Raw genomic sequence first — 8,559 nt, forward strand, 5'->3', positions numbered from 1 at the left:
CGATCTGTAGTGATCGGTTTACCCTGTTAGGTTGGTCTAGTATCCAATTTGGCTCGGTTTAGTGAAATATACTAAGGATAGACCTGTTTAGATCTCGGTTTAGCTGATGTGGGTCATAGATTCCAGTTCTCTATTCAGTATAGGTCTGAATAGGTTGGATTTGACTACGTTTTGCTGGGTAAGAGGTCGGGTTAGATTAAAATAGGCTGGTATAGGTCTGAGATTGATTGATTTAGGTCGGTATAGATCTGTAAGGGCTGTTTTGGGTCTTGGTTAGGTCTAGTTTAGCCAAATTTGAGTTAGTCTAGCTTAGTCTAGGTCTGATCAGTAGGGAATTAGGTCAAAATAGACTTGGTTAGGTCTGATTAGAGGTTTAGAATGCTTATAGAGACATTGTCTAGGTCTGATCAGATTAGAATCTGACTATAGATTTAGGTATTATCTAGTTTAGGACTAGATATGACTCCTAAGTACCAGGTTTGAGTCATAGAGTCCGGTACATTGATCGGTTAGGTCTGATTAGTTGGGATTTGACTAAAACGGGTTGGTTTAGGGGTTGGTTAAGTCTAGAATCACTAGGTATAGGTCTGTAGGGGTCGGTTTAGATCAGGGCAGGTCTATAGGGGTTGGTTTTAGACATTTATAGGGTCTGATCAGAGGGAAATTAGGTCTTATTAGGGTGCTAAAAGTCTAATCAGGGGTTGGTAAGTCAATAGGGTTGGCTTAGGTTTGATGATTAAGACTTTTAGGTGATTGACTAGGACTTAGGGTAACTAATCAGGGGTTGGTTAGGTCAATTAGGGTTGGCTTAGGTCTGATTAGGTTTTCTGGTCTAGTTTGAGCTTTTGGTTGTCTAACTAGGGCTGCTAGGGTCAAGATAGCACTTGGTAGGTCTGATTAGGACTTTGTGAGGGATTGGATAGACTCGGGATCGTAGGACTGGTTAGGACTTTGTTGAGGGCCAAGTAGACTCGGTGTTATAGGTCTGATTAGACGTAATCATGTCCGGTTAGCCTTAAGTTAGGTCTGGTTAGACGTAATCAGGTCTTAAGGTAGGCTGTGTTTCGAGTCTAATAGATCGGTTAGGTAAAATTATGCCTAAGGTAAGTCCAATCAGGTTTGTGCGAGAGTCTAAGAGGTCGGTTAGGTAGAAATGTACCTTGTGTTAAGTCCAATCAGGTCTGGTTTAGAGTGTGTTAGATCCGTTTAGGTAAGATGTACCTAGGATGATGTCCGGTTAGACTTGGTTTAAAGTCCGTTAGATCAGGTTTAGGTTGAGTGCCTAGGTTAAGTCCGGTCAGGTCGTGTTCTCTAGGTCTTGTAGGTCTGATTAGGTAGAGACGTACCTAGGTTTAGGATCGATAGACTAGGGTTAGAGCGTGTTTAAGCACAGCTAGGTAGAAATATACCTAGGGTTAAGTCCTCTAGGGTTCGGTCTCATCCCTCGTGTCATGTTACATCACTTCTAGGGTCGGGTAAGTCACTTCCGGGTTGAGTCGTTTTTTAGGCTCTGATTATAACATCGTAGGATGATGGAGTTAGATTGTCTAACTCGGTATACCCCGAAAGGGGGTATGGAGGAAGGACTATGGGTCTCGGGCAAACCCGAGAAATCGAGTGCAGGAGAAGGCCAAGGACCAGGTGGAGTGAGTGGTTCCGCGGGTAGGTAGGGATACTACATGGAGGATTTGTAGATCCCGGATGACGAGGTAGGGAGAGTCCGAGGTAGAAGGACGTTGACCTCGGAGGAGTAACCGAAGATGCTTCGGTTCTCGGTGGTAGGTCAGGAGGTGAGGTCTCCACATTTAGGTGGAGCTTCCTCGGGTAGGATGCTCAGGAGATGGTATGAGTAGGGAGGTGTCGGGTTTTCACCGGGTAGAGTCGGTGTAAGTTGGAGCACTAGGACACTCCCTCTCGAGGTGGAGCACGTGCACTCACGTGTCTCATTCTCGGTAGAGCATTTTTAGAAGACTAGGAACGTCTTCACGGGAACAAACCGTGGGACAATTCTAGTTAGCAGGTTAGGGTCCGAGGGTAGAAGTCGTATACCTATAGGTAGTGTAGACTTCACGGGGATCCGGGCTAGGTATCTAGCGGGTTTCGGTAGTATGACTCAGGTTAGTCTCGGGGAAAGTCGGGATAGACTTAGGAGACGGGTAGACATCGGGTATAATCCTCGGGTTAGCTAGCGGGTATAGTCTTGGACTTTACTAGGAGGGTTAGTTAGACGGTCTAGGGAGTCATACAACCGAGCGCATACATATATATATATATATATATATATATATATTTATATATTAATACATATTCATCGTGCCAATCTAGGAGAATGGATGATCAAGTGATAAATACCTAGACTAAGCCGATTCCGCAAGGGTACGGATTCGATGTAGTACCAGGATCGAATACAGGGACCGAGATGTGATAGTGTCGATGGTGATCCTAGCGAAGGTCGAAAGAAGATTGATTGATTGGTTGGTTGGTTGGAAAAACTATAACTAAAGATACTATAGGTTTGGGGTTTCACCGATGCTATGGATGGTTTCTAAAGATCTAGATTGAATTGCAGTTTTGATAGATGCGGGAAACTCTAGCTCCTAAAGTAGAACGCGTCTGGGTCAGGGATCATCGTTGTCTAACTAACGTTTTCCTATCAGCTTCCGCATCTTTAGGTCTACATTAGAAGTATTAACGTTCGTTATCATTATTCCTAGATCGAATTAAGAATTTTTGTATCAAGTCTCACCTATGCGTTCAGAATTAATAATTGTACATATCTTATGAACAAATTTCGATAATAATTAATCTATATTCCTTTGCAATTAACTAACCCAAGTTCAATTCTATAGGGTGATCAATCCTAAAAAAACATTATGTTCAATTCATAAAACCGGATCCAAACAAAACATGCAATAATCATATTAAGAACATGAACCAATCCATAACATGGCTAGGATCCCTAGCCTACAGCAAGTAAACTACTCACGATCTATGGGAGAGAATGAAACTACAACGAATCCATACAACATTTCAAGAGACATAGAGAAAAAAGAGTTATAGAATGTAGAATCAATCTCTAAACTCCGAAATATAGCAATCATCTAGCTCTAACAGCTCCCAAAACGTCGCGCGAACGAAGAACAATCGGAAAGTATTGTGAAACGTGAAGTGCATAAACCCCCTCTCTGATCCTTACGATCATTTTTATAAAAATCTCGCAATATCGATGTTGGAAACATCGATATCGATGCTGTCCAACATCGATATTCTTCCAAAATGTGGAGATCTCGATGTCTAGGAACATCGATATCGACGATGTGAAAGGTCGATATCTGGATGACTCAGATCTCGAGGTACGCAAACATCGATGTCGATGTTGTGGAAAATTTAGATCAGAAAATCTAAAAGTCTGATCTCAAGATGGCTGGAAAAGTCAATATCGATGTTGAAGAACATGATATCGATATTGAGGACGTCAATATCAATGTTGTATAACGTCAATATCGATGTTCTCAACATCGAGATTCTTCCTGTTCCGCTTCGAAGTCCGTTTCTCGCACATGACAAGTCCTGACCTTCTTTAGCTCATCTGTAATCGTCCACTTGGTCCAATTAAGTTCTGAAAAAACTGTTTTAGCTCCGTTTTCATCCAATTACGCAAAAATTTCTGAAATTACACCAAAGAATAAGAAAACGATATTTGTGTACAAAATGGAGTCTAACTGCTAGATTTATATGGAAAAAGAGAGGTGAAATTCAACTAAAACCATAGAAAAATAACGTCAAAAACCGATGTTATCAACTCTCCCAGAATTAGACTTTTGCTCGTCCTCGAGCAAAACTCTAGGAAAAACAGTCTAAAAAGAGAAAAGGAGAACGAAGGGTCGATTACATATGAATATCAAGAGCGAAATTCTTGCCTAGTCTTAGCTACCCGTGAACGGAATCAAATCTACTCTACTATGGTCTCTCATTCCTTAGAATAAAAAGTAGCTGTGGGATTTTTCCTATTGCTTAGTGTCACCCAAACTGTTCTAACTCTCTACCAAGCACGTTTCTCAATCTTATTTATTGTTGTTCACAGGAATAGTTCAGTCCTAAGGTTATGGAAAAGGCTAAGAAAGTGAGTGTAGAAGAGGGTTCATGCATATAACTCTAAGTATATATACTTTTCTAGTTCTACAACGCTTTTTTCTTCTTCTTTTGCCTTGGGAGTTTCTTTTCTTTTCTTTTCATTTTTTTTCTTTTTTTTCTTTTCATTTTCTCTTTTTCTCCCTTTTTCCCAGCTTCTTTTCTTTTCTTTCTTTTCCCGACTTTTCTTTTTCAGAGTATCTCAGCAGATATATGTCTAATGGTCGAAAAGTCCAGGTACGATACATGGCTTATAGCTCATCTCGTGATGATTGCCGCCACCCCCGGATCAGAAGTCTGTTGTCTAACGAGATAAAAATAAGAGTGGTAAAATATTAGGTTCAGTTCCGTTCGACTATATTAGGGTCTAATATCCCTGCGAATGGGGAATGGTTCTTAGGAAAACTGTAATATCCCGATTTCCGAATAAATTGTTTAATTTAATTTCGGGAATAAAATAGGGCAAACAAGTCTAAAATATAAGATGATTGACATAAACATCGAACCAAAGGACAAGTGGGGCTAAAACACGTCGAAAAAGCGAAGGAAAGTTGGTCTAGACCGATCGGTCCAGAGATAGACCGACCGGTCCAGCGAAAAAATGGAGAAAAGATGAAAAATTGGCCAAGACCGATCGGACCAGAGTGTAGACCGATCGGTCTGCACGTTGCAAGCCATACCGAACGGTCCAGGGCCAGACCAAACGGTCTGGGCGCGGTGACAGAAAAATCTGTCGACTTTCCACCTTTCGGCCGCGATTATTGCGCGACGTACCGACCCCACGTGCCACCAGCCGCCACCTCTGTCTAGTGTACAACACCCTCTGGCCCTCCTGGCCACTCTAGTACCCTTATTCCGCGGAAAAACTCCCATTTAACCGGCCTAAACAGAGCAACAGAGCCATCCTCGAGCAAAACACTGCGACTGCGAAAAGAGAGAGAAAGAGAGAGAGTTGGAGGATGAACAGAGACGAGGAAAGCTCGAGGAACCCTAGAGGGGCGGACATAGAAGAATTCTGGAGAGTTTCAGAATCTAGAACAACCTGTAGAATGTTGGTTGTAATGCTCTACGATGATCCGGATGTGACATTTTGACGTTGTATTGATTCATTGATTTATGAATGCATTACATTTCCCGATATATGATTGGCATTTTTGTTGTTTTTCGGAATCCTTGAATCATTAGAGAATGATTCTAAACTCTCTGATCAGTTATAATTGTGGGAACAATGATGAATTAAGACCAGCATGAGGTGTGATCGATGCATTGGATGCATATCACAATCATGGGTACTCATTGGGAACGAGTGACTGGATGACCCGCATGAGATTGTCACATGGACAGAGTCATGGCTTGAATCTCATACAGCGGTTCGTTCTTGGATCCTTAGACCTGAGATGTCTAGAGTATCTGATATGAGGAGTGGTGTGTCTTGACTGCGTCAAACATCGTCTTTAACCGGATGATTATAACGGCGTTGATCAGATACGTCCACGAATCATATGGAGATAGTAGACATGCAATACGGGACTTGTCACCTCCTTAACAGGAGAGTTATCGCTGGGCCCTCTCGTGGAAATCGGACTATGAAAATGCGTGGCCACGCTATAGATGAAGTTGCATCTATTTTATTAGTTGATTTGCCAAGACGAGAAAGCGGTTGAACTTGAAGGGTGACTCAAACCATGCCCTTGTTCAACATATAATATCGTGAGACAAAGGATCAGAATTTGAGTTGTTACTGCCTTGGTTCTCTAACTCAATTCAACGTGGGTGGTCATGGCGTCTTGTTAGAAGCTAACCATGACTTGTAGATCGGGAATGGTTCTCGAGGCTGCTGCCACTGCGAATGGGCCTACAGGGTCACACACCATTAGGGATGGACTTACATGTGAAGTATCAGAAAGGAAGACTTGGATTTGCCCGAACAAATGGTTTTGGATCAAATCAAGTGTCGAGAAACGGTCTCAGCCTTTTGACTCAGACCGAGTCAGTATTTGACTCGGACCGAGTCAGTTCTATTTAGGTGCACATGCGAGTCGAAGCCCAAAAAATATTTTTGGGCTTGGCTGATGTTTTGACTCGACCGAGTCAAAGTTTTGACTCGAACAAAGTCAAATCTAAATGGATTGGGCTGATTCGTTCTGACTCGACCGAGTCAAAGGTTTGACTCAGACCGAATCAAATCTCGGCGAAAGTTTTCCTTTCGCAAGGATTAGGGTTTCACACTTAATAAATAAGTTAGGGGACGCCGCCCCAATAGAGAGAGAGACTTTCTGAACTCCTTGACAGTCCTAGAACACAGGAGAAATCGTTCTTTTGAGATTCTAGTTCCCGGGATTCGATCCCAAGTCTTGGAAACTCTATTCACTTCACAGATCCTAGCAGATCAGTTCCAAAAGCGTTTGGAATCCTTCCCATCGATGTGGATACGTGTAGAGGAGCTATACCTTCAACTCTTGGTGATTAAAACAGGTCTTGGATCGATTGCTACTTTCAGATCTTCAGAAAAGAGGTAAGTTTTCGATTCCTACGGTGATATACACGTTCTTACGGGTTTTATTAGTTTGGTTGCATGTGACGTTTGACTAGGTTAGATTATCCTTCCGCTGCATGAAACCTAGTAAACCAAACCCTAAATCGATATGATCGCATGCTAGGAACCCGTAGCGACGTAGTGAACCCCAACAGTGGTATCAGAGCCTGGTTCTCTGTATATCGCCGTGCTTGTCGCATGCCTATATGAATTTTAATGGTTAGAATTGCGTGATAGGCTTGATCTATGCATATTTAATGATGTATGATTGCTATTTGATGCATGGATGAGTTGGGGGTTGAAGACAGCTTGATGGCGCATCGAATTGGGGTGAAAACCTAGATTTCATGGCCTGGAAGTGTCTCCCAGAATTTTGACTCGGACAGAGTCAGAGTTTTAACTCGATAGAGTCAGAGGACAGAGTTAGAGTTTTGACTCGACAGAATCAGAACGACAAATCAGAGTTTTGACTCGGAAAGAGTCAGAGTTTTGACTCGACAGAGTCAGAACGACAGATTAGAGTTTTGACTTGTACAGAGTCAAGTGTTGACTCGACCGAGTCAGAACGAACCAAAATGAAAAGACTCGGCCTCACACACTTCTGACTCGGACCGAGTCAGTTTTGAGTCGGACAGAGTCAGTACAGAAAGTTATCCGGCTGTCAAGTTTTGGTTCAGATTGATCTGTAGATGATTTCGGCTTCTGACTCGGACCAAGTCAAGTGTTGACTCAGACTGAGTCATTTGATCAGACTTTGTTAGATGCAATTGTTGCATCGTTTCAAGTGTCTGAGCCGAGATTTTGATGCACATTGGATGAACATTTTGATTGCTTAACCAATGAGAGGGTTTCGGTACATAATTTAAGGCGAGCAAGTGTTGTTTGGCCAAGGGATTGTGTACACAGACGACTCAATTGAACTAAGAGTAGTTCAACCGAGTTGATCGGAACAACTTGACTGAACTGACTTGAATTCAGTTAAGGTATCCTAGTGTTCAAGTCACCTAAGCCTTATGTAATCTCAAGCTATTACCGTCCATTAGTAGAGCAACTGTCAAGGCCTCGATCGTCATGGTTACGGGTCATGCCCTAGCTGAGCGTACCTGACTATCTTGGTGAGGTAGTATGGAGAAATCGTGTTTCTCATAGCTTGCATATGGTTGAGCTTGAATTGGGTTATCAAGTCGGACTTGGACCTAATGGTAAGGATGGGATGAGGAACATGCAGTGATATCGTATCACTATCCCATACTCATCTAGGAGTCATATATGATATGATTGACAATGTATTGTCTACCTAAATAGCATGGTTTTGAGCGTCATGCCCTAGCTGACTCAAAAGCATGTGAAATATGGATCCTAGCTCATGGACAATTCACTGATGGTTGATCAGTTGAATGTGTCATTCCAAGAGAAAGGTGGGAGCCAAGGGAAGAATGATATGGTAGTTGTTGGAAAGAGTTCCAGAAAAAGGAAGCGTTCAAAAGGTAAGGACAAGAGGAAAGTGACAAGTGTTGTCACTAAGACTAAGTCCAAACCCAAGAAGGAAGAATGCTATTTCTGTCATGCTGTTGGACATTGATATAGAAATTGCAGACTCTACTTGGAAGATCAAAGGAAGAAGAAGCTTGCAGAAGCTTCAACTTCGGGTATCTTCGTTATAGATGCTAACTTGTTTACTTCTACATCGTGGGTATTAGATACCGGATGTGCCTCGCATATTTGTGGAAATATGCAAAGACTACGAGGAAGTAGACAATTGGAGAAGGGAGAAGTAGATCTCCACGTCGGGAATGGAGCAAAAGTTGCTGCATTAACCGTCGAGACTTACGATCTAACTTTACCTTCTGGCCTTGTATTAGAGTTGCATGATTGTTATTTTGTACCTGCCA

This window comes from Tarenaya hassleriana, unplaced genomic scaffold (genome assembly GCF_000463585.1).
Source record: "Tarenaya hassleriana unplaced genomic scaffold, ASM46358v1 Cleome50, whole genome shotgun sequence".
NCBI classification, from domain to species: Eukaryota; Viridiplantae; Streptophyta; class Magnoliopsida; order Brassicales; family Cleomaceae; genus Tarenaya; species Tarenaya hassleriana.